Below are 27,838 nucleotides of genomic sequence, written 5' to 3'. Positions count from 1 at the left end.
CAACTCAGGGTTTTTTGTTTTTTTTTCTCTCTCTCTTTTGTCACATTTAGGGCTTCACAGTGATATGAAAAGCCACCCTGATTCCTCCATCCATTAAATGGGAAATGCATATGAACAAATAGAAGAATTGCTGCATATAATACAGTTGAAACACAATGTTATCATCATCCCACTCTGAGCATTGCTCAGGATGGTTTATGTCCCAGCAGTTAATCGTTTGCTATTGTTGGTGTACCAACACAATGCTATTAGCAGCACAGAATTCTCAGGCTTACTGTTTAGATTGTCTTCATGTAGGCTAGCCAGAATTTAGATATTTGTAAATGGGATTTGAACAGTGGCCTTTCTTCACAATATGAAATTCAGATAAGTGTAACTGGTCATGGCCCAACTCTTGTTTATTAATTAAGGCTTATAATATGGTACCATTTTTGGAAGCTGTGGCTTATGCAAAGAGGAATGCTAATTACATTTTGCATTTTCTGTAATAATGGGGCAGTGTTTTAGACAATGCAATTTATTCAGACAATGTGTCCAGCTCCTAATGCAGTTTATTAACAAGGAAGTTCTGAATATTTAATGGGAGACTGATACAGCTGTGAAAGGGTGGCAGAAATAATATTCCTGGCCATGCTGGGGCAGTGGCAATATGTTGCATGCTGTTAACCTCAAGGGGTCTCCAAATAGCTTTTATGTGCACCTGCTAGATATCTGTTGACCATTTCTTGATACCAAGGAAGCCAAGTGACCTGAAAAAATCTATTTGGTAATTTTGTTTTTACATTCTCTCAATATTTGCTGAAATTTTAAAAATAATAGATTTTTACATTTATATGGATTTTTTTCTTCATTGTCCCCAAGAATGGTCATTTTTATAACTATCATCATGGATTTCTTATAATGGCCATGGTGAGAATCAGAATAGGCTACCATTTTTTTCCCATTCAAAATTTTTAAATTGAGATATAATTCCTGTACCATAATATTAACCCCTTTAAAGTATACAATTCACTGGTTTTAGTATATTTACCAAGTTGTACAACCATCACCATTTTCTAATTCCAGAATACTTTCATCACCCCACACAAAAACTCTGTACCCATTAGCCATCACTCCCCTTCCTCCCTTCCTCCTAGTCCTTGGCAACCACTAATTTATTTATTTCTTTTTCCTTTCCCTCTCCCTTTTTTTTTTTTCACTTTTTTGGGATAACTTTTTGTTGTTGCTAACTTTTTTTGAAATGAATAGGTTTGAAGAGAAAACGCATGAGGCAGAAATGTATGGAATAGAAGATAAATACAAATGTAATCATTTACTAATTGTTTTATAGCCACAACAAATTAGTACAGAGAAGACCCTGTATAAAACAGTACAATGAAAATCACTGTCCCCTTTGGCAGGGCTCTCCAGTATTTGGAATTTAGGCTGCAGTCCTCGTGTTTAGATGGATCAGTGGGTATGTGGCACAGTCCATTCTTGTAACAAAATTGAACAGAATAATGGCCTCTTGGCTCAGATAGAAGTAAATGAAATATTCGGTTTTATGTGTCATGTAACTATTGAAGTCCCTCCCTGGAATGCAGTGCCAGGTGAGGTTTATTTCCTATCAATCTCATTATCAGTTTGGGCTGCAATGTCCTTCTCTATGTTATGTTTCTCCAACACCTGAGTAGCACCTTCCACCAAGTCCTGTTGCATTTCTGCCAACATTTCAACATTTTTGGTTGCAGCCTCTTGGTGGCATGGGGTTACAAAAGAATAGGTGCTGGCTCACCACAGTGGTCTCCTGAGCTAGCAGGGCTCAGACCCAGCGTGAAGGTGCCATTCCTATTGCATCTCTCTCTCTCTCTCTTCTTTTCTTGGGGGGCAGGAGGACGTCAACTTTATTGACCGACACCTTTAGATACAAGTGTGTTATACCACATGACACACCAGTGACTAAGACAGGGCACTTCATGATGCAAGGAATAAAAAGAACAACACGAGGAGCTGTCAAGGGCCCTGGGTCTGCCATCCACTCTGCTTCTGCCTCAACCTTTCTTCAAGGCTTCTGTCTGTATGCATTTGCCTCTTCTGGATATTTCATATAAAGGCAGTCAGATAATAGGTGGTCTTTTGTGACAGGCTTCTTTCATTTAGCATAATGTTTTCAAGGTGCTGCCATGTTGTAGCATTTCTCAGTACTTCATGTATTTTTATTACTCAATAATATCCCACTTTATGGATATACTACTTTTGGTTTACCTTTTCACAAGTAGATGGAGACTTTAAGTTGTTTGCATTTTTTGGCTATTGTGAATAATGCCAGTATTAACATTTGTGTACAAATTTTGTGTACACATGCATCTATATCTATATGTCTATTTCTATACCTATTTCTGTATGTCTATATCTGTATCCATATCTATATCTATATGGATATAGATTTTTTCCCCCTCTCTAGAGTTGAATTGCTAGGTCATATAATGACTCTATGTTTAACTTTTGAGGAATTGCCAGACTTTTCCAAAGCACCATTTTCCTTCCTATCAACAGTATATGAGGTTTCAAATTTCTCTAGGAAACACTTGTTATTGTCTATCTTTTTGATATATCCATCCTAGTAAGTATAAAGCGCTGTCTCATCATGGAGTTGATTTGCATTACCTTATTGACTAATGGTGTTGGACATCTTTTCATGGGCTTATTGGCCACTTACATACTTTTGCTCTGGACTACCATTTTTTTTTTCTTTTTAGGGCTGAACCCGCAGCATATGGATTTTGCCAGGCTAGGGGTTGAATGGGAGCTACAGGGGCTGGCCTATGCCATAGTCACAGCAATGTGGGATCTGAACCACGTCTGCAACCTAAACCACAGCTCACGACAACACCTGATCTTTAACCCACTGAGCGAGTCCAGGGATGGAACCCGCATCCTCATGGGTAATAGATGGATTTGTTTCCTCTGTGCCACAATGAGAACTCCGGACTACCATTTTTTTTTAATCCCTAATTTACAAGTGAAGAAACAAAGGTGTTGAGAGGAAATGAGAATTTACCAGGGTCACTGCATTAGGTAATAGACCATCATTGAAATTTAAGTTTTCTAATTCAGTGATGCAAAAGCTTAGAGGCTCAGCACCCAGTAATGAAATAAACAATAAGCTATTTGCATTTAGTTATGACTCTATTATTTGCAAGTGACAGAAACTCAGCTCTACCTGTGGCTTGACAAAAGTAAAGGGATTTTGGCTTACCTATATGAAAAATTAAGAGTTATTTCTCCTTCAGGTATGGCTGGATTTAGCTGCTCAGAGAAAACATCAGAAATCTATATCTCTCATCTTTTAGTTTTGCTTCTATCAGGTTGGTGTCATGCAGGGGCAGAGTCTCTTTTGATGGTGGTTAGATGGCCACGAGAAACTCAAAGTATATCTTACCAACTCAGCATACCGGCAAGAATTTTTTAAAACTCTTTCTCAATACTTACTGTCCAGATTTCAGGATTGAGTAGCATTGTATTGACTTGAATTAATGAATGGCTCCCTGTATCATTCATCAAATGAAAAACACTGATTAGTCACTTGCCCACTCTTGGCAGTAGGGTGTGAAGTTAGGTCCCTCCACACCACCTGGCCTGAGGGTTGGATGGAGGAGGCTCCTCAGAGGAAAGTCAGGATGCAGACTCCGGCATGTGAAGAATGCATACTGGGGTAAGCAGAACTCCAAGAGGTCCACTGTGCTACTCAGTCTTTTGCTTGTACCTTAATTTATCATTTATTGGTTTCTTATTGTCTGTGGTCTTGGCTTAAAAAGCACAGAGTCTCTGAAAAGTAACTTTTGGTTTCTTACAAGTGGAGAATTAATCAACCATTCCACATTTTTTATTTCTGGTATTGAGGGATTTTCTCATAATAAATGCTAATGAGTTTGCTTATAGTTAAAGATAATTGACTTTTATTGTAATTCTTCATCTTCATTTTGTGTCTGAATTGTTCCAAGTGGCTTTGATTCAATGTTTGAGAAATGCAAAAGCCCCTTGAATATAAATAATCTATTTATTTATTTATTTATACTAGCAATCCCTGTGAAGTCATTTACTCTTTATAGATTTCAGTATGCTTTATAAGGAATAACAAAAGCAGCTTCATCACATAGTAAATCTTTTATATAGGATTAAAATTTAACAGGTAAGGTAAATCTAACATAGCCATTGAAGTAGAAATATTTTTTCTTCTTTAGTAATTTCTTAACTCTCCAACTGTATATGCTTAACTTTCCCCATTCTAAGTCATCCAGCTTCTAAAATATTGAGAAGTTGAGAGGCAGCAGTTAAATATTATATTTTCTATTTTTGACCCATAAAATTGATGTGTATCTTATCCATTTGATAGTGTTTGCCACTCACGTACCAACTCTATTTTTTAGACCAGTGCTGTTTAAAAAGGTTTCTAAAGTTGTATTCAGACTCAGCAGAAAAGAATGCTGTGAGCAATTAATGATGTCTGTCAAGAGCCCAGAACATGAAAGAGATGACACTTAATATCACATGTTTTTCTCTATGCTTACATCTTGAAACTAAGTTCCAACACTGAACCTTTGCAGGATTGGGACAGTTGCCTTGATGATTCAGATCAACAGATGTCTTCTTTCATTGCCCAGATAAGCTATTTTTCCTTGCCTTTACGGCTAAGTGTTTCAGTCCTCAAGATTGCCTTAACTAAGGAGAGTTGATTTATACTTACTATTTTGATCCAAAAGTGTATCAAATATAAGATGTAGGAGTTCCCTGGTGGCCTAGAAGTCAAGGACTTGGTGTTGTCAATGATGTGGCTTGGGTTACTCCTGTAGCTCATGTTTGATCCCTGGCCCAGAAAGGTCCACATGCTGTGGACACAGCCAAAAAAAAAAAAAAAAAAGCAAAACAAAAAACAAAACCTACTAGGCTAGGCAAGATTAGGTGAATAGACTGTTTATTCACCCAAAGTACACATCCAATGCCTGTGGGGTATATAACATTCTGCTAAGTCCTTAGGGGGTGTGAATGTAATCGGAGACAAGCTCCTTAGCTTTAGAGATTTGTGGTCTAGATATAATTAGAGAGGAAGCTGGGTGACCTATAAATGGAGCACAAAGTATGTATAAAAAGGCTGAAGGAACAAAATAGTTTGATCATGAGGAATAAAGAGTGGAATGATCCAGGGCAAATGGTATAGAGGAAGTATTTTCTTGAGTAAAGTCTTAAAGGAAATTATGGACATAGATTGGTAGAAAGGACAAGTTGTTGAAATGGAGGGTAGTGGTGAAAAAGACTAAAAGCTTCTGGCTGGAACATGGTACAACTCAGAGGTCTCACTACATCAGCTCACTGGCAAAAAGCAAATAAACAAAAACTGGTGTCTACTACACTAGAATATAGAAAAATGGAAGATTTTATGCAAAATTAGATTTGACTTGAAATGTAGGTTTCCTGACTTTCCATAAAAAACTGGAAGATCTCACATTTGAGCCTAAATTCCTAGTTGGCAACAAATGGCTGGAGGTAAGCAACCACTACTCTAGACAGTTTGTCACAGTCTCCACCTCTCCTTGAAGTCTCTTAACACTGAGTTCAAATGTCAATTGCCGTCTGGTTCTCTGCTCGCACTATTGAGACTATTTCTTTATTACTATGGATCTAGCAAAGTTTGGAAAATAAAAAATAAATTTTGAGAAGTCTCTTGATACAAAAAATAAGGAGCAGGGAGATAGTGTTTAATATGCAGTCAAGTATATTGATTTTTTTTTATATAACTAGATTGCTTTACTCATTTATTTACATTATGTTACAGTGCAATAGGCCTTTGGGTTTCCAGTTCTTCTGGGATTAGCAAAAAGTAGCATATAGTGTTTAATGAAAATATAAAGAATTATAGGGGATTCCCATCTAGGTGGATTAGAAACTGTTGTTTTTATGATATTTTATTTGCAGAGATTTGAGGGATAGCCTTCAAGGGCAAACTGAAGAACTTAGTTTTGACCTGTCTGAAAGGATGGTAATGGAGGGTCAGAAGTATTATTAATAGTAATGTTAATGAGCATTTGAAAAAAAGGGATTAATGTGGATTTGCCAAAAGTGAAGCGACCAGAGTAATCTTCCTTGTTTGACAGGGTTACTAGAGTAGAAGATAAAGTCAAGTTTGAGAAGCAGTGTATTTCCGTAATGTATATGTATCTCAAGGTATTTCTGTGGTCAAGACTGAGAAATATGACATGGTCGATAGCACAGCCATGAATTTTGAGCTGGGAGAATTTTTAAGTTATCTACAGAATTGTAAAGGTTTGCCATAAGGTTTAAGCTCTGTTAGAGAAAACAAAATTGAAGTTTCCCTGTCTGGTTATAGACACTGTGTGCTCCTTTTTAATTACTGTTTCATTAATTAAATGATTTGATCCAGTTTTCAATTTATAAAATAAATTTTGATAGTATTTTAGTAATAGGATAAACACTTCTTGCTCTCCTGGATGAGCTTTATTTTCTGGAATCACATAGTAAGTTATCTTTGCTTTCCTATCATGGGGCTCCTGCCTCATTCACATTTTATATTGATACAGTTTTCTGACCATACAGACTATACAACAGCATCACAGTAGAGTCGCTATCTGCCTCTATTGCTGTTAGCTGGATTAGTCTTATCATAATTATGTCTTTGACATAGCTGCCCTGGCTTTTCTATCTCTTTCTTGTTTATCTCAGTTAAAATATATAAAAATGTATTAGCAGTCTGATACACTGGATTCTCTGGAGGGCTGAGCCCTATATTAAATTGTAGTTTCCTAAATATGGGCAGAGAGCAGAGGGACTTGGAGCATTTCTGATGCTGAATTTTTATTACATTGTGAGATTTCCTTCAGTTCTTTAAGGCTCCATCTTTTGCAATATGGGTAGAAGTGGGAAGCTGAAAGGGAAATTGTTTTCTGCATTCACTATAATGGTTTTTATTTAAGAATGATAAAGCAATACTTGCTAAGCCCAGACCAGTTCCAAAACAGGCAGTGCTGAAAATCCCAGGGGAAATGCAGGGATGTTTCTGTGTTGGGAGGAAATAAGCTTCAAAATGTTATTTTGTTTATAAAGTTATTATAAGTATATTGAAGATGGTTTCCTAGTGTAAAAAAGATGTTGGTGTTGGCCTAGCCAGGCTTAACTCTTATTCATCTAGTTGCTTCTATTCTGAAACAACACAGAGACACTATTAAGAGGACAAAGACAGTCTGCAGGGTTTAAGGCCTCACTCCACTTCCTGTGTGTGTTAATTAACCTTCTAGCATCTCCTTTCCTTCCTATACAAAATGGAAATAAAAGTAGTACCTGTCTCACGCCACAACTTCGATTATATAAATTAGTTGCCATCTTTCAGGTACTTAGAGTGCTCTATAATGTAAGATTCAGTAAATGTCAGCTATTATCATCATATTTATTATTAAGGACTCAGCTGGTATAGGGAAAGAGAATTAGCCTTCGAGGGAGGAAAGCTGGATTTTCTTCTATAAAGCTATTGGAACTTGGAAATGTCAAGTTACTTCTTTGCCCACATTTTCTCTACTGAAAAGTGGCCAGAATCTCCCTCCCAGGTATCTAGGTCTGGGGACAAAATGAGTTATTGAAAGCAAAAGTTTCAGACATCTGGAAGAATGTCACCAAGATCAAGTTGCTCCAAAGATTCAGTCTTTTTAAAGCTATTTTTACTTGCGTTTTGCCCTATAGACAAATAGGGACAGGGTTTCAATTTTTAAAAATTGATGCTACCTATTATAGCATTGGTAAATGAATTCCTAATTCTCAGATTGGAAGTAATTGTCTTCATATCTGGATTTCTAATCTAGTTCTAATTGACTCACTTCATCAATTTCCTAGTCACTAATGCAATTTTTGGAGTGTTGACAAAATCTTTTCAGCCATCAGATCAATTTTGAATGATACGTTGAGTGATATGGTTTCTAACCCTTTGTTGGGTTAGAAAGTAAGATCAACCCTGTGTTGTCAGCTCCCTGTCCAGAACTGTAAATGTCAGTGATTGGTACTAGATTTTGGCTTATTTACTTCTGCATATTTTGCATATATGCTTACCTACCATTTGAAATTGTCCTCAGCCATTTCTTGGCCCCCATTTTATAGTGTAGCTCCTTCCCTCAATTTGTTATCCTTTTTCTTGATAGCTTTGTGACTTAAGGAAAGTGATTTTACATTTGTGAGCCTCACCCTCAGGAAAGGGAACTTTACCTTTCTCATGGTGTTGGTGGGAATATTATATAAGTTAAAATGTGAAATGCTTATAAGTTAATATATGTTAAATGCAGGAATACTACCTAAGTGCTAAATAGCTGCTAATTCCTGTTGTTAATAGTATGTAAGTTAATAATAGTAGTACTAACCAGCTAATTATAATAGTTCTGCTTCTTGAAATAGAAGAATATAATGCATATTCCTAAAGTAGAAAAGAAGGCCAAATACAAAAGCTTAAAAAAGACCTCAGGCTGTTGGTCATATTCCTAGTCTATGTACTGGTACCTGTTTAATACCCTGTGTAGCCAAAAATTACAGAAATCTCTGGAGGTGATACAATAGATGCTATAGGGCAACTGGATATCCACCTATAAAAGGGTGAAGTTGGACCCCTACCTCACACCATATACAAAAGTCAATTCAAGGTGGATCAAAGACCTAAATGGAAGAGCTAGAAATATAAAACTCTTAGACAAAAACATAGGCATCAATCTTCATCACCTTGGATTATGCTATGATTTCTTAGATATAATGCCAAAAGTATAGCAACATAAGAAAAAATAGGTAAATTGAGCATCACACATTTAAAGCTTTTGTGCTTCATATGACACCATTAAGATAGGAAAAATACACCGCAAAAAATGGAGTTTTTTTTTCTTTTGTAAATTGCATATCTAATAAGTGACTTGTATCATCCTTACATCTCAATAGCAAAAAGACAAATAGCCCAATTAAAAGGGGGCAAAGGATCTGAAGATAATTTATCCAAAGAAGACATATACATAGACAATAAGCCAATGACATTCTCAGAGTCATTAACCATCAGGGAAATGAAATCAAAACCACAACAAGATATCATGTCACGTGCACCAGGATGGTTATAATCCAAAAGACAGATAATAACAAGACTTAGTGAGGACATGCAGAAATTGGAACTCCTGTATAGTACTGATGGGAAATAGAATGGTGCAGCTGCTTTGGAAACTAGTCGTGAATGTCTTTAAAAGTTTAACACAAATATAGCTGAGCAGTTTCACACCTAGGTATCCATGGGAAAGGAAAGTATAGGTACACACAAAAACTTGTAAGTAAATATTCACAGCAGCATTATTCCTAACAGCTGAAAAATGGAAACAACCCAAATATCCATCTACTGATGAATGGATAAGTGAAACGTGGTATATCCATACAATGGGATATTATTCAGCAATAAAAAGAAATGAAGTACTGATAACATGCTGCATCATAGATGAACTTTGAAAACATTAAGTTAAATGAAAGAATCCAGTTGCAAGAGACCACGTATTGTCTGATTCTATTTATATGAAATTTCCAGAATAGGTAAATCCACAGAGACAGAAGATAGCTTGGTGGTTACCTAGGGCTAGGGGGCTGGGAGGAAATGAGTAGTGCCTGCTAACATGTTAAAATGGTTAAAACTGATAGTGGTGATGGTTGCACAACTCTGGGAATATACTTAAAATCATTGAATTGTACACTTTAGACAGGTTAAATGTATGAATTATATTTGAGAAAAAGCTGTTAAAAAAAAAAGAGATGCTGCAGGTCTTTGTTTCTGTGGAAGAAGCTTGAAGTATGTGCTTTTCTGGTCACTACTATTTAAGTTCTGTGAAGACTAAGACTTAGTTTAATTCTCTGCTATAAACCCTGTGTCTAGAAATAGAGGAACACAATAAAATATTTTTTGAATGAATGACTCTGTTCGTGGTCCCAAATACTAGCCCAGGTTCCCTAATTCTCTGGAAGAATTCTTGAGGCTCAGAAGTTGTTACATTCATGATTATGGTTTACCAAAATAAAATCAGCGTAGGGAAAAGGTGGAGGAAATCAGGCCTGAGAGTCCTCTTCTAGTGGAGTCATGTGTGATACGCTTAATGATTCCACCGGTGACATGCAATCTCTAGTATTGTTTACACAGAAGTTCATTAGAAACTCTGCATAAGGTATCTGCTGGGAGCTGATCTGCCTAGCACATCTCCAAATTCCAGACTCCCAGAAGTCAAGCAGGTTTTTGGCATAAACCACATTATTTGTATGGACAATTAAGAAACAGTGGCCCTCCCTGTCATTTAGGGCAAACTGTTCACCAGCCCAAGTTCCAAGATGGCAGCCAAGGGCCAAACTTACAAGCAGGCCTTTCTAGGGATAGGCTGTCTGAGATCCACTATATTAAATCTTTCCTGGAGTTCCAATCATGGCTCTGCAGTTAAGGAACATGGCTTATATCCATGAGGGCTTGGGTTTGATCCCTGGGCTTGCTCAGTGGGTTAAGGATTTGGCATTGCAGTGAGCTATGGTGTAGGCTGCAGACGCATGGATCCCGTGGTGCTGTAGCTGTGGCATAGGCCTGCGGCTGTGGCGTTGGCCAGCAGCTGTGGCTCCAATTTATCCCCTAGCCTTGGAACTTCCATATGCCATGGGTGCAGCCCTGAAAAGATAAAAACAAAAAAACAAACTCTGAATGAAAGTTTAAGGATAGCGATACTAGCCTTCATGTTTCCATTGCTGAATTCCTAAAAGCTGAGTTATTCCTGACCATATTATCTATGAGCCCTTCCTATTTACCATTGCTGTTTATAGCTCATTTCCTTGCTTCTCTTCTCATAATATCTTTCAAAGTGGAAGCTAATGTGAATTTTCAGTGCTCTCCAACTCCTAACTCATATGTCTAACGCCATCAGATGGAATTAATTTGAACTATTAAGCATGAAGTACATATTACTATGGAGCTCTTTCCAGATGTATTATTGTTAGTTTAATTATTATGGCTAATCATTGATTGTGGTTTTTCTGGATGCTTGAAATAATAACAATAACAATACTTTTTTTTATAGTGCCTTTCATGTAAGAATCTTGAAAAGGCTGCATCCTGGAACCACTTATTGTAAAATTGTGATTATCTGTATATTCTCATTTGGCTGAAGTTCAAGGAGGAATATGCCAGTGTATGATTTAAAAAGCCAAGAAAGATTTATATTCATGAATCATGATTTTTTTTTATATAACTTATCATCGTGGAGAAACAGGAGGAGGGGAGATTTAGACCACTGCGATATTATTTCCAGAGAGCAATACTGTGCCTTTTATAAAAATTCTGTAGCCTTTGTGTTGGCATAGTATCAACTCTGCCTTGGTAGGTTTAATTTTAAATGGTGCTCAGATTGTTTGAGGGCTGCATTCTGCCTTGTCTGGCTGGGTAAGGTATTTTGGTTCAGTGGGAGCCCGTGAGTAAGTGTGTGTGTGTGTGTGTGTGTGTGTGTGTGCGCGCGCGTGCACGCGTGTTTTAAGGCCTTAAAAAAGATAAAGTTTCCTTGAATGCTCCTCATTGCTTATATCACATTTTAAAAAGTTCACAGTGAGTGAGAAACACAGTATAATACATCTGAACTTAAATCTATATTTACATACACAGAAGGGTGGTCATTAGGAAAAGGAGGCCTATGAAAGTATAGTTGGTCTCTTGCTCCAGATGTTTCAACAGTCAAGGAGACAGAAGGTAAGTTCAAGTGGTTCCCAGCCTACCTATTTTTTGTAGTCTGGATGAACACTCAGGAGGTCTAACCTTTTTAGCAGTTGAAATTAATTGCTCCCATAAAGCAATTGCTTCAACAAAACAATTATGACAGGTTTTTAATGGAATCCTGATGAGTTTTGTTAAATCAACTCTTAACCCTAAGGACTAGAATCATCTTCATGCATTACTGCACTGCCTCCCCAACAGTAGTTCGGGCAACTTGGATTTCCCAAGAAGGGTTTCAGTTTTGCTTCTGTATACATGGAGAGTTTCCACCATCTGCCTGCTGTCAAGGGGCCCAAGGGAAATGGATTGCTGGACTTTTGTTACATGGATTCTTATAGTTGTTCCTTTCCATGGGCGAAGTGAGGCTGTGGACTCGTGCCATGAATAATGAAGACTCTTCTTGTCACTCAGCATGCATTCCTCTGGAAGGTTGGGAGACCACAGTAAGAAAACAGGTAAAACAGTTATTTTCCACTATGGCTTGCACACTGGAATCCTCTCTGGAGCTTTAAAAACCCTCAAGTGTCAGAGTTCCCATTGTGGCACAGCGGAAACAAATCTGGAAATGAATCCGACTAGGAACCATGAGGTTGTGAGTTCGATCCCTGGCCTGATTCAGTGGGTTAAGGATCCAGTGTTGCCGTAAGCTATAGTGTAGGTCACAGACGCAGCTCGGATCCTGCATTGCTGTAGCTGTAGTTGTGGCCGACAGCTCCTGCTCTGATTCGACCCCTAGCCTGGGACCCTCCATATGCCGCAGGTACGGCCCTTTAAAAAAAAAAAAAAAGGTAAAAACCCTCAAGTGTCTAGGTCCCATCCCCAGAGATTCTGATTTAATTGGACTTGGGCAGAGGCCTGCCATTGAGAGGTTTAAAAGTTTCCCAGGTGATTCTAATTGTTAGGCATGTCAAGCATGGCTTGATGTCTAGTTTTTAGCAGGGTTCATATTCATAATACCTCACAACCAGTCCAGCACTGTGCTTTTGCTCTCTACCAGGCACTGTATTAAATGTTTTACAGATACCAATCCATTTGGTTATCACAATAGCGATAAGATTGATCATCAGTTCGTACATGCAGTTTTTTTAACAAATGCTTATGGGGCACAGGCAGTGGGCCAGGAAGTGTGTGGGTTGCTGGGGAGGAGGATCAGGAAAGACTTTCCCAGTTGATGACATTTGAGCTGACATTTAAAGACTGAGGTGACATTAACCAGGCAAAAGAGGAGGAAAGGCCCTGCAGACAAGGAGGATGGCTTTTGCAAATGTCCTGTGTTAGGAAAGAGGATGGCTAGTTCAAGGAGCTGAAAACAACCACCATCACCACATAGTGTTTTTGGAGCAGAGGAAGCCAGGAGAAGCATGAGGCGAGATCAAATGTAAAGGTGGACAGGGCCATCTCGACAGAATTTGTGGATCTGGTAATGGCTATTGGACTTTATGTAGAATCCAAATGGAAGCTCTGATCTTATTTGGTTTCCTAGCTCTCTCTATTTGCAGTAGGGAAACAGATAAGAGAAGCAAGAGAGGATGCATTTTGATGACTTGCAGGGACATTGCTGGAGATCTGGACAGAATTGAGGATGACTTGAATTAAGGTAATGGAAGGAAAGAGATGTGGGCATACTTGAATGGTATTTGGATAATAAAATCCTTTGGGTTTGGAGATGGGTTCAAAGAGGAGGAAAATGACTGCCATCTCCAACCTTATTATTTACTATTATTACCCACAGTTTTCAGATATGCAATTGAGAATTAGGGCAACACATCTCAAAAGTATAAAGTTTATAGGGATCACCTGGAAATTTTTTTTTTGTCTTTTTTCCATTTTTTGGGCTGCTTCCCATGGCATATGGGGGTTCCCAGGCTAGGGGTCGAATTGGAGCTGTAGCCACCGGCCTACGCCAGAGCCACAGCAACGCCAGATCCAAGCCGCGTCTGCAACCTACACCACAGCTCATGGCAACACCAGATCCTTAACCCACTGAGCAAGGCCAGAGATCGAACGCGCAACCTCATGGTTCCTAGTTGGATTCATTAACCGCTGAGCCACGATGGGAACTCCTCACCTGGAAATTTTCTTAAAATGTAGATTCTGACTGAGCAGGTCTGCTGTGGGGGCCGTGATCCTCCCTAACAAGCTCCAAATGATGCCGATGCTGCTGGTCCATGGACCACACTTTGAAAATCAAGCCCTTATAGAAAGAAATACCTTATTCAAGATATATGGAATGGAGCCTGCACTTCTAGCCATGTTTGTCCACTGCCAGAGCCAATGATCTTAATGGATCATAAACTCTATGGCTTCTGAAGGGTGGAGATGTTGGTATAAAAAGTCAGTTGGAGACAACCTGGGGAGGTTGTACACCAGGGTAAGAAATTTGAATTTTATCTGTAGGCAATTGGCAGCCATTCAACGTGTGTAAGCCAAAAAGGGTCTGATCAGAAAACTTATGTTATGGTTTCTGGATGTAATTCTTTTTTTCTTTTTTTCCGTCTTTTTAGGGCCACAGCCACGGCATATGGAGGTTCCACCCAGGCTAAGGGTCCAGTTGGGGCTGCAGCTGCCGACCTGTGCCACAGCCACAGCAGTGCCGGATCCAAGCCACATCTCCGACCTACACCACAACTCACGCAATGCTGGATCCTTAATGCACTGAGCGAGACCAGGGATTGAACCTGTGTCCTCATGGATACTAGTCAGATTCATTTTTGCTGAGGCAGGATGGGAATTCCCTGGATATAATTCTTATGAGTATTTAGTTTGTTCTTTTTAGTGAAGAACTCTTAGTCAAATTGAAGCACAGCTAAAAAAACCCAACCCCCCCCCAAAAACAAAACAAAACAAAAAAAAGAGTGCTCTGAACTTTGTAAGTAATAGGGATGGTTAATTAGATCATCTACTCTGTAATGAGGGCGATAATTGGCTCTTATTTAATGTTTCCTGCCCACTCATCCCAAGGCACTTGACTAACAAGCATCATCTTTCTTTCTGAGTTGAAGAAGCCGATGGAGAGAGGCTAAGGGACTTGATATAGTGATGCTGGCTGTTGGGCATGTGCTCCTCATTTCTGTGGCATCTAGATTCTTCTATTACAGTTCAGGTATATACCTGAACACTCGACTTGATGGCTTGATATCAGTATCTATTTCCTGCATATGTCCCAGGGACCACTAGCCTAATAAGAAACTAAATGAAATAAAAAAGGTCAAAAGTTTGGAAAATGCTGTATGCTTTATCTCCTTCTTGGAAAGGTACAAGGCAAAGGCTCTGAGAAGTCCCACAGTAAAAAGAATTTAACTCTGTATTACTTGGTGGTTTTTCCAAACTAATTTGACCTTAGAATTGCACCCTGAGGAGTTCCTGTCATGGCACAGCAGAAGCGAATCCGACTAGGAACCATGAGGTTGCAGGTTCGATCCCTTGCCTTGCTCAGTGGGTTAAGGATCCGGCATTGCCGTGAGCTGTAGTGTAGGTTGCAGACGTGGCTTGGATCCCACGTTGCTGTGGCTCTGGTGTGGGCTAGCAGCTACAGCTTCAATTAGACCCCCAGCCTGAGAACCTCTATATGCCGCAGTTGCAGCCCTAAAAAGACAAAAGGCAAAAAAAAAAAAAAAAAAAAAGAATTGCACCCTGATTCTTCTCTCCCTCCCAACTCTTTTCTGTTCAACAGTTGTTCTGTCTGCTAGAGATTATGAAATACTCATCTGTCCTCCAAGATAACTACAGAGATTATGAAATACTCATCTGTCCTCCAAGATAACTACAGTCTTCAAAGGCATCGATATCAGCTGCCTGGGCTCATTTTCCTTTTTTGAGTGACTGACATATTTGGTGTTTTGGCATCTGGGACAACTGGTTTTTGGTGTTTTTGTTTTGTTTTAGGGAACAGCTTAGTTTTTACTTTGCTTTTATTTAAGCCAGGTGCCCTTCCAGTTGTTGAAACTACATGTCCCTCCTTCATTGGTTAGCTGAAAGGAAAGTCACTGTCTTATTTTCATGTTTCCCTGTTGTCTGGAAAGGGTGAGTTGTGCTTTTGTTTCTTTTCTTTGTTTCCTCATGTTTAATTCTATTTTGACAGTCATAGAACCTTCCTTCCCACTCTGTTTCATGTAAAATATTCTAGGAATAGGATCATTGCCAGACATGACATTTACATTGAGCTGTTTTTTTATGTTAAGTATATAGCATGAAACTTGAATGTTTTAAAAAGTCTGAGTTAATTTGCTAATTTGAAAGTGAACTACATTTTTCTTTTTGCCTGAAGGATTTAAGGGTGTTGTATAAGATAAAACCTTTTCCTTTTTAAAAAAAATTATTATTTTTTAAAAATTATGTAGTTATTCATATGAAATCAAAAAATTCTGGCTAAATAAATTTCAAGATGTTAGTGGAATAATAAACATGATAATTTGAAATATCATACTAAGAATGGAAGAAAAAGTGAAGACAGAGAAAGATAGAAAATTGGATTTTTAAAAAAGTTATTGGGTATTTTAAAAAGATGAATTTATAGCTATCAAACAGAGTGTCTAAATGATACCAGTTACCTAAGTAGTCAGTGTGTCTGCTGCCTTTAACTTTCACAGAGTTGGTGTCTCGTAGAGAGTTATAGCATCCTTAGACTAGAAAAAAGTCACATTTTACTAGGCAGAGGAATTGGCTGGGAAGCTCTTTGAAAATACCTATGCCAGAAGTTCCCGTCATGGCGCAGTGGTTAACGAATCCGATTAGGAACCATGGGGTTGCGGGTTCAGTCCCTGCCCTTGCTCAGTGGGTTAACGATCCGGCGTTGCCGTGAGCTGTGGTGTAGGTTGCAGACGCAGCTTGGGTCTGGCGTTGCTGTGGCTCTGGCGTAGGCCAGTGGCTACAGCTCTGATTAGACCCCTAGCCTGGGAACCTCCATATGCTGCGGGAGCGGCCCAAAGAAATAGCAAAAAGACAAAAAAAAAAAAAAAGAAGAAAATACCTATGCCAGACTTCTACCCAAGAGATTCTGATTAGGTATGTCTAGCAGTACACATAGAGATCTGGTTTTTGTTTGTTTGTTTGTTTTGTTTCGTTTTGCTTTTTAGGGCTGCACCCATGACATATGGAAGTTCCCAGGCTAGGGATCAAATCAGAGCTACAGCTACTGGCCTATGCCACAGCCATAGCAACACCAGATCTGAGCTGCATCTGTGACCTACACCAGAGTTCATGGCAATGCTGGATCCTTAACCCACTGAATGAGGCCAGGGATCGAACCTGCATCCTTGTGGATCCTAGTTGGGTTTGTTAACCACTGAGCCACAAAGGGAACTCCGAGGTTTGTATTTTCAACAACAATGCAGTTAATTCTGAGGTAAAGTTTAAGAACAGTTGCTCTAGAATACACGCTCAAGTTCTGGTAAACCCAAGATTCAAACAGATAGTTTGTTAAAAGTTCCAAGCCACAAACTTCAGCAACTGTATACCTTTGTGGGAGATGTGCCCTATACAACTTGTACTAATACTTGGTTGGGCCTGCCTCATCCTCAGATATTCTGTCTTAGTAGCCATGGTGGATTTCAGAATTGTATATTTTTCCCCTTTATTCTTTCAAAAATATTTTATTTTATTGAAATATAGTTGATTTAAAATTTTGTGTTTGATGGAGTTCCCATTGTGGCTCAGTGGTTAACGAACCTGACTAGCATCCATGAGGTTGTGGGTTCAATTCCTGGCCTTGCTCAGTGGGTTAAGGATCCAGCAATACCATGAGCTGTGGTGTAGGTTGCAGACGTGGCTCGGATCCCGCGTTGCTGTGGCTCTTGCGTAGGCCCGCACCTACAGCTCCAATTCCACCCCTAGCCTGGGAACTTCTATATTCCGTGGGAGCAGTCCAAGAAATGATAAAAAGACAATAAATAAATAAATAAATTTGTGTTTGTTAGTTTCTGTTGTACAGCGAGTGATTCAGTTATACATATATATATACACACACACACACATATATATATGTTCTTTTTCATATTCTTTTCTATTATGGTTTATTATTGGGTATTGAATATAGTTTCCTGTGCTATACAGTAGGACCTTGTTGTTTATCCATTCTGTATATAATGGTTTGCATCTGCTAATCCCAAACTCCCAATTCAACCCTCCTCCAAGTCTCTTCTCTATGTCTATGAATCTGTTTCTGTTTTGTGAATAAGTTCATTTTTGTCATATTTTAGATTTCACATATGTGATATCATATGGTATTTGTTTTTCTTTCTGATTTAATTCACTTAGTATGATAATCTCTAGGTCCATCCATGTTGTTGCAAATGGCAATATTTCATTCTTTTTATGGCTGAGTAATATTCACTATACATGTGTGTGTTCGTGTGTGTGTATCCCAAACATCTTCTTTATCCATTGCTCTGCTGATGAATGTTAGATTTGTTCCATGTCTTGGCTATTGTGAATAATGCTGCAGTGAACATTGGGGTGCATATATCTTTTTGAATTATGCTTTTCTCTGGATATATTCCAGGAATGGGACTACTGGATCATATGGTAACTTTATTTTTAGTTTTTTGAGCAATGTCTATACTTTTTTCCATAGTGGCTGCACCAATTTAGCAAAGTGTAATTTTTTTTTTCTTTTTTTTTTTTTTTTTTTTTGCATTTTAGGGCCACACCTGTCTCATATTCAGGTTCCCAGGCTAGGGATTCAATCAGAGCTGTAGCTTCTGGCCTACACCACAGCTCATGGCAATGCCAGATCCTTAACCCACTGAGCAGGGCCAGGAATCAAACCCAAATCCTCATGGATAATGGTTGGATTCATTTCCACTGCACCACGATGGGAACTCTGGAAAATATATTTTTAACAAGCTACTGTGAATGATTCTGATGTAGACATGTACTTTGAAATGGGTAGATTCTATGGATGGGCTATTAATGGGGCCATAGGTTACCCATTCAGATTAAGATCCATGCAGATTGACTTAGGTTGGCCATGCCTTTTTTTTTTTTGCTAGAGAGATATCATGTTGCCACACAGGGTCAGGCATTCCCAAGCTGCAGACAGACCACAGTTTCCAAGTATCATATCTTCGCTATAGATATGTCACAACATTCATCATGCTACTGTGCATTTGGAGCCAAGAGAAGCATAGGGTCTTTGCCTGTTAGCAGGTCAAATAGGTTCTCTTTGGTCTTGATACTATGAATTAGCATTGCTGTAGTTCAAATGCTGTAGTTTTGAGAGGGAACCAAGAGACTTTCAGTACTAAGGACAAAATAGTGAACATTGCAAGAGCCACTCATGAATTAACATGCCCAGGGGATGAGGTATAACATGTTGATGAGAACTTTCCTCTTTGTCCCCAACTTACTGTTTTTTTGTCAGACTCAGTTTTTCAGTCTAGAATAACATTTCTCAAAGCGTGGTTCATGAATCCCTGAGCGTTCCTGAGACTTTTTAGGATATCTGCAAAGTCAAAACCATATTGCCATAATACTGTTATGGTGTCTCTTTTGCTATGTTGACATTTATGCTGATGGTGCAAAAGCAATCATGGGTTAAAACTGTAGCATGAATCAAGGCAGCAGAACCAAACTGTACTGTTGGTCTTTCATTTCTTTACCACCATTACTTAGAGTTAAAAAATAAAAGACAATTTCATAAAAAAAAATAATCCTTAATGAAACAGTAAAAATTATTAATTTAATTGTTTTGATTCTCAAATACACATTTTAGTACTCTGTGCCAATATAGGAAGCATGCATAAGGCATTGCTGCTGTATAATGAAATCTAGTTGTTTGAGGAAAAAACACTTGTACAACTTGTATGACTGGGTCATTCGTGAGCTGAACTTGCTGCTTTTATATGAAACACTATTTTTTACTTGAAAGAACAAATGACAGATGAAAATGGATATTCAGACTTTGATATTTGATAGGTATTTTCTCAAAAATGCATAAAGTGAGCCTGTCATTTTAAGTCACTGGACAGTATTTGTTGCCAATGATCAAATTCAAGCTTTCAAGCAAAAATTAGGATTTCGGAAAACTTGTATCTGCCACTATGAACTTGACAGCTTCCCAATGCTTAAAGGACTTTTCTGAAGAGATCGATGATGATATTAACAAATGTGATTTTTTTTAATATCATATAATGAAATGTGTAGTTTGGAAGATCTGCATAATTCAGTGAGCCAATAAATTCGAACAGAGCAATGCATGCTTTTACAGATTTTTGCATGGGGAAAGGATCCATTCAAAGTGTAATAGAGACCATGGATTTTCACATAATAGAGCACTAAAAGTTTGCTGATACAGTTTCAGATTCCACACTGCAACTAACTATTAAAGAAACTACCATTTGTCAAATTTTCATGCAGTATCAAAGAAGAATATCCACACTTATTTGAAAAAGCTATTAAAATACTCCTTTTGGGGAAACGATGGAGGGGCAAGATAGTAGGTGGGGATTAAGAGATACAAACTACTATGTATAAAATAAATGAGCTGCAAGGATGTATTGTACAGCACAATGAATATGACCAATATTTTATAATAACTAAAAGTGGTGTATAATCCATAAAAAATGATTTTTTTCTTTTTATGTCCACACCTGTGGTGTATGGAAGTCCCCAGGCTAGGGGTTGAATCAGAGCTGTGGCTGCCGGCCTACGAGACATGCAGCAACATGGGATCCGAGCCGCATCTGTGACTGATCCTGCAGTTTGAGGCAATGCCAGATCCTTAACCCACTGAGTGAGGCCAGGTATCCAGCCCGCATCCTCGTGGATACTAGTCAGGTTCTTAACCTGCTGAGCCACAATGGGAACTCCTATAAAAATTTTTGAATCACTATTTTGTGCACCTGAAACTAATATAATATTGTAAATCAATTATATTTCAATAAGAAAATATTCCTCTTGGATTTCCCTGACTTCAATCCAAAACAGTAGATCATGACACAGCACAGAAGCAGGTATGAGAATCTACCAGCTTTCTGTGAAGCCAAACATTAAAACGATTTTCAGAACTCTGAGACAATGCCACTATTCTCACTAGCTTTTTCATTTTAGAAAATATGTTATATATGTTAACATATAATGGATTTATTATGGTTATTTTAAGTTGAATTAGTAGTGTTTTAAAATATTGTCTTTTAATTTCTCATGTGCTAAACATCCATGGATATAACTTACCTAAGCAAAAGCTCTTTGAAGCCCTTGACAGTTTTTGAGAGCGTGAATGGATTTTGAGACCAAAATGTTTGGGAACTGCTGTGCTAGAGAAACATTTACTAAAAGTGTTCCACAGAGTGTTTTCCCTTGAGGTTCTCAACAGAAACCCAAGAGCCAAATACAAAAGGCCACTTAAAACAAGAAGAGTTTGCTAGGTTAAGTTTAGAAATGCTACTAGCTACAGCCCTTTATGGAGAGTCCTGGTTCATAATAGCACATTAAAATATCAACTTGAACTTTGTTCAGCTCTCGCTCTTCCCTAAATCTGTTTGAGCATGAAGCTATATTGTTCTCTTGCCAACAGTGAGTATTTTTATTTTAAATATTTCTCAATATGACAGGTTGATAAGTGGATGTGTCATTATTCACTGACTTCTAAATTCTGGCGTTTTAATTTAAGGGTCAATGACACTTTCCTTTAGAACAGCTTCTAGACAGTTTCATCTCTACTCATCCCATCAGGGAAGTACGTTTTGGCAACTTCAGAATGTTTCATAACATTCTGGCTTTTCAGTTTTATAAACTCAGGTTGTTTATCTGGCTTCAAAAGAGAGGCAAACTCATGCAAACCAATGATGGTAAGAATTTGTTCATGGGCTTTATTAATGGACCTGGGGGAGGATTTTTTCTCTAGGACAGAAGGCAATAAACTCAGCAGACTGTGCCTTTGCTTGAAATGAATGTCCTTTTGGTAGGACCTGATTTGTCCTTTTTGAGTCAATGATTTACTCAATCATACATGTGATCTGATTTGGCTTCCTCCGAGGAATTACCTATTATCAAGGCTGTGTAAATAAGCAAGGTCAGTTTTACCACATATATTTTTCCTAGTAAACAATGATCTGATCTAGTGGAATTATATTTTAGGAATTGGTTTGCTGGTCATAATTCCTTAGTTTCTAGGACAAAATTATCCTTGAAGGTAAACCTTGCTAATGGCTATATTTCCACTTCTAGGCATCTATCCTAAGGAATAAATAGAATGCAATTTTAAAATATACTTATAAAGATGCTCTCTATAGCATTATTTACAATAACAAAAATTGACATTTGACAAATACAGAAACAATGAAAAACTATGTTATATTCATATTACAAAACGCCACACATATATTAAAGTTCTGGTTTTAGAGAATATTTAAAGGTATAGGGTAATATCCCCCAAATAATATCAGTACATATAGGAGGATAAACACATCAAGATATGTGTTATTAGATTGTTTTCTGGAAAGGTTGTTCCATTTTACATTTCACCGTCCTCTTTGGGCATGCTTCCTTTCCTGCACTATTACCAACTATGGGTGCTATTTTAAGTAATATTTTCCGATTTGATAGGGTAAAAATGTTAAGTCATTCTTACATTAAGGAGACATTCAACAGAGAATATAAAGAGCCGTAATTGGCATTTCCAGAAGAGACTTGACTCTAATTGCTACCTTGTAGACAGAACTTTAGGTCACACTGACTACAGAAGGGCTAACTATGATTACTGACACCTGACAGCTACCAGGGTCCTGGGAGGAAGTTCTAGAGCTCAGATAAGCGATTTAGTATCAAAAGTGAAATCAAATTAAAAATATCTAAGAAAATCCCATTGCAGTTGAATTAAACATTTATAATTCATCCTTGGTCAGAGTAAATAAACACAGTGTTAACGTCATCTCCATCCACCTGTAAAACCCTCATGTAAACATTTAAAGAGACTTAAGAGGCAGAGGGAGAATGTATTCCTGTCATTCTCCCCTGTGTCAGTGACTTTGTCTTTATAAAGTTAGAGTAGATCATAGAATTGTCTGTCAAATTATTAAAATTGTCGTCACGGTTTCTACTTTTTTATATTCTTTACCTGCAACATGTACACAAAAGGTTTGCAGAATGCCTGTGGGTGTTTTGGAGCCACTAAAGGGACTTGTTACTTCTTTCCATTACCTGCCACTCACCACAGATGTGCCAGAGATGCCTACAGAAATCTTTTGTCAGAGTCACACTGCAACTGGGTAGAACATTGAAGGAAATGTCAAAAATGTAGCCATGTGAAAAGAATCAGAAAGCAGTGTTGTTATTCAAAGAGTTTGCTTCTGGCTTGGGCTCCTGTCTGCATGGATCAGGCTGGATGCCTAACTTCAACAGTGCAATTAATCCTCGGACAAGATGAGAAAAGATGTAACTGCCACATTTGTATACACTTGGATGTTGCTTCACTAATTCATGTACTTATTTTCTTTGCAATTTCATCTGAAAGCATCTTTTGAGGGTTTTTTGTTGTTGATTTTTTTTAATCCTTTTATTGATGAAAGTGAATGAAAACAAAACTCAGCAAAATGTAAATGAATCAGAGCAAATGGGATGCAAGAATATATTGTGCAGATCTGGAATGGAAATAGAGATATTTGTTTTTCATTTTTTTAGGAGAATCATAAAACTTTCCATAGTGTTTCAGACATTGTGTTTTACATTCCCAGATGTTTAAAAGGTGTCAAAAAGCATTTTTAAAATGTTGAGGTTATTATCATGCATTCTGATAACAAATAAGTATTGATTCAAATGTAGAGATTTGTCCTCTAATTCTGATATAATCTTTTTTTTTTTTTTGCTTTTTTAGGGCTGCACCCGAGGCATATGGAGGTTCCCAGGCTAGGGGTTGAATCAGAGCTACAGCTGCCAGCCTACACCACAACCACAGCAATGCAGGATCTGAGCTGCTGTCTGCAATCTATACCACAGCTCACAGTCACACTGGATCCTTAACCCACAAATCGAGGCCAAGGATCAACCCCCAACCTCATGGTTCCTAGTCGAATTTGTTTCCTCTGCGCCATGTCAGGAACTCCACCCTAATACAATCTTTTGCAACCACTGTGAATTTCTTTTTTTCAAGATAATGATTTCAGAGTTCCCAATGTAACTTAAAGGTAACAGAACCTGACTAGTATCCATGAGGATGCAGGTTCAGTCTTTGGCCTCACTCAGTGGTTAAGGATCCAGCGTTGCTGTGAAGTGTAGGTTGCAAATGCAATTTAGGTCTGATGTTGCTGTGGCTAAGGTGTAGGCTGGTACCTACATCTCCAATTTGACCACTAGCCTGAGAACTTTGATATGCTGTGGGTACAGCCCTAAATGGACAAATAATAATAATAATAACATGAAACAAAATAATGATTTCACTTATAATGCTTTCACTTTTTCACTTTTTTCTATAATGCAGTCTCTTATTAGACTTATGATGATATCCCAGATGCACATTTTTAAAAATATTATGGACCGAATCATGGAAATGGCTATTGCCTTTTGAATAAAAGATGTTAGGGCCTGGCCTATGCATTGTTTTTGAGAATACTGTAACAGAAAATATATACTTCTAATATATTGTCCTTTAAGGCAAAATTACTTTCAAATTTTATCATGTAAGAGGCCACAATATTAAGATACTCAACTAGGACTCTCTCTCTGGATTGGGAGAGTAGAAGATTGATCAAGCATGAGTGTGTAGGAAATGCATGAATAACTTCTCAAGTAAACTATAGAATGTTTAGGCTCCTTTCCATAGTAATGTAGTGAATTTTAAGGTTTTGTGTGTATGTGTGTATGCTATTTACAACTACTATATGTTCTTCAGAGGTTTGCACATACTTAGATCTCAAAATATTATTTCTCTCTAAGGAATCTCGTAATTGCATAAAACCACCATAGCTAAGTGGTCCTTAGAGAACAACACTGAATTTCAAACTTTAGTTCAATAGAATTGCTTTTTAGAAACCAAAAAGTGTTAAATCATAATTAGTGTCCTCTACTGCCATCATGTTTCTCTTTCTTCTCTTATTTTTGTGACCCATTTTTATAATGCTTCTGGTGACCAGTCTTCACTTTATTTACTTGCAGACAGGCTGTGCAAGAGGGCAATGGGCCTCATTTTCCTCTGGTCTCTATTTGCTGATCTGTAAAAAAGTGTTATGATGGACTTTAATGTCACTTTCATCTTTAGAGTTCTGTGTTTATGTCTCCTTCCTTTTTTATTCTACATTCATTATAGATTTACTATGAGAATAAAATACAAAAAGTATCATGAAAGTAGTCTGAAAATTGTAATGCCTTGTAGAAATGTAAAGTATGACTTGCTACCTGGTATCATTTCCTGTGATTGTTCTCATGTCTACATAGGATTGTGTTTTTTCCATGTGTGTAGTATCTTAAACTTGAAAAAAGTAAACTTTTGCAGTGGACTTAATACAGTGAAAACTAATAAAACACTCATGGATTTGTTCTTTTTTTTTTTTTTTTTTTTTTTTTTTTTTTTTTTTGTCTTTTTGCCATTTCTTGGGCCGCTCCCGTGGCATATGGAGGTTCCCAGGCTAGGGGTCTAATCAGAGCTGGAGCTGCCAGCCTACACCAGAGGCACAGCAACCGAGCCGTGTCTGCGACCTACACCACAGCTCATGGCAACGCTGGATCCTTAACCCACTGAGCAAGGCCAGGGATCAAACCCACGCAACCTCATGATTCCTAATCGGATTCGTTAACCACTGTGCCACGACGGGAACTCCTGGATTTGTTCATTCTTAAGTCAGGAACTGTTAAGCTCATGGAGAGAGTAGCAGTCATTTAAAGCTCACCACCTACTTTTAGGCATTTCAGAGGCTAAAATATCTTAAAGGTAAAGACTAGTCTCTGAAAGGTAAGAATATATTTCCAGTCTTCCAGACAACCCAGTAGTTGATGGTCAGTTTTGAACACATTGTTCTAAAAAAGTAGCAATAATAATTTATTAGCGGTCTAGCCAGTGAACAAAGTATAATCTGTGACTGAATCAGACCACTTTGTTTTCCTATTTGATTTGTGTTTAAAATCCTGCTAGAATGATGTTGAAGAATTAAGACGCAAAAGCTAATTGCAAAAAAAAAAAAAAAAAAAAAAACATTGTTGTTTTTATGTCTCTTTAAGCCTAGAGCAAACTCTTGATCCAGGTAACAATAACCCCTTGAAATGCCATTTAGATTGCAAGTGCTGATGCAACACTAATGATTTTAGAACAAATATGTTACTCTAATTTTCTCCATCTGCTATGAATAAAAGGATATGAGCATGAAGTCTGAGTTGTAAAGGAAATTGTTTCTTAGAAATATTGAATGTATTTTAAAATGTATACAGGTATAAGGGAAGAGTGATTCTTTTAAAAAAATTGTTGTGTTTTAGAAAATGTGAGTGTTATTGTAGCTCACTGGAAACATCAAGACTTTTTCTGCATAGCTTTTTAGGACTCCAGGAAAGTATCAAATGACTTGAAGATCAGCCATCTAAGTTTTATTGTGACACAGTCCAGATGACTCAGATGAAAATATTCCCTATGGGTTTGTTTAGAGGTTCTAACCAGGGTTAAGAGCTACTTCTCTCCCCCAAGGAATGTTTTTTTTTTTTTTTTTTTTTTTCTTTAAGGTGTCTTCTCTTTTGATTCAATCCACCTGTAGTAGTGTGGGAGGAAAAGGGTATGTGCCCTTCTAGTCAACTCTGTCAGTTGATACTGATATCACTAGATTTGTGATAAATTCTCTAGCCATTTCGTTTGAAAATCTAGAAGAGAGAGAGAGATTCTTTCAGAATGTATACAATATCAATATTCATGTAAGAAAAGTAAAAAACATTTAACAGTAATCATAGAAGAAAATGGAAGTGTTAAACATATACTGCTAAAAAAGGCACCAGGCCCAAGTAGTTTTATAGCTAAATTAAATCTAAGCTTTAAAAACACTTACTCCCTATGGTCATGAAACAATTAAGACTAGAGAGAAAGAAAAAAGGGGCCTCAAGTAATTAGACAAATCTAGCATAACTTTATATCAAAACCTAATATGGATAGCTCTAATAAGATATTTTATGACAATTTTATTTTTGTATGTAGAAGTATATAAATTGCAACTAAAGTCCATTTCCTTATGAAAATATAATAAAATGTTTTAAATCAGGTTTATTTCAAAAATTATAAACTGGTTCAGATTTGGGAACTTTATCTACACCATTCATCACATTAGCATTTTAAAAGATAAAAGTGATATGATTACATCAGTACTGCTATGTTGATTTTGTAGAGCTGTTGTAAGAAATTACCAAACTGAGTGGCATAAAACAACAGGAATTTTTTTCTCTCAGATTCTGGATGATAGGGGTCTGAAATAAAAATTCCAGCAGGATCACGATCTCCCTGAAGACTCTACGGGTTGACCCTTCCTTGCCTTTTCCTAATTTCTAGTGGTTACTGGCAGTCCTTGGTGTCACTAGGCCTGTAGACACATTACTCCAATCTCTGCAATTGTCATCACATGAAATCCTCCTGGACTGTTTGTCTAGGTCTCTATTTTCTCATCTTAGAAGACCACCAACCACTGGATTAGGGCCTACCCTAATCTATTATGACCTCATCTTCATTTAACTAATATATGCAAAAATCCCATTTCAAAATGAAGGTGGCTTTAAATTTTGGGGGAAACTTATTCAACCCAATACACATGTTGAAAAAGCTTTTCAATAAAATTTATTAGAAATTTCTAATAATCTTTAAATAAAATGGGCATAGAAGGAAGTTAATGAAACATAATAAAGAATATAAGAACCTAACATCACATTATAGTAAAGAGTGAAATTTAAAAGCCATTTCTATTAAAACCAAAAGGGGGAGGAGGAGGGAAGGGAATGGACTGGAACTTGGGGTTAATAGATGCAAACTATTGCATTTGGAGTGGATAAGCAAAGAGATTCTACTGGGAACTATATCTAGTCACTTGTGATGGAACATGATAGAGAATAATGTGAGAAAAAGAATGTATATATACATATGTGTGACTGGGTCAC

At 37.6% G+C, this 27,838-nt stretch overlaps 1 protein-coding gene across 25 annotated transcripts in view; it reads left to right on the top strand.

Moving 5' to 3' along the window:
- The window catches only part of FHIT (fragile histidine triad diadenosine triphosphatase), a 1,441,601-nt gene that overhangs the window by 477,376 nt on the left and 936,387 nt on the right, over nt 1-27,838 (top strand). The window contains exon 1 of one of the 25 annotated variants that reach the window (XM_084988804.1): nt 15,692-15,811. The exons of the other annotated variants lie outside the window; for them this stretch is intronic. The gene's annotated coding sequence lies outside the window, so the exon portion shown is untranslated. Of the gene's footprint in view, nt 1-15,691; nt 15,812-27,838 lie in introns of those variants that run through there. 25 annotated transcript variants of the gene reach the window in all.

This window comes from Sus scrofa, chromosome 13 (genome assembly GCF_054392235.1).
Source record: "Sus scrofa isolate SSC_HxYL_T2T_F1_AM1 chromosome 13, Sscrofa_HxYL_maternal_Yorkshire_Landrace_v2.0, whole genome shotgun sequence".
NCBI classification, from domain to species: domain Eukaryota; kingdom Metazoa; phylum Chordata; class Mammalia; order Artiodactyla; family Suidae; genus Sus; species Sus scrofa.
The sequence above is the reverse complement of the archived record's forward strand: the minus strand, read 5'-3'. Positions and strand labels throughout refer to the sequence as shown.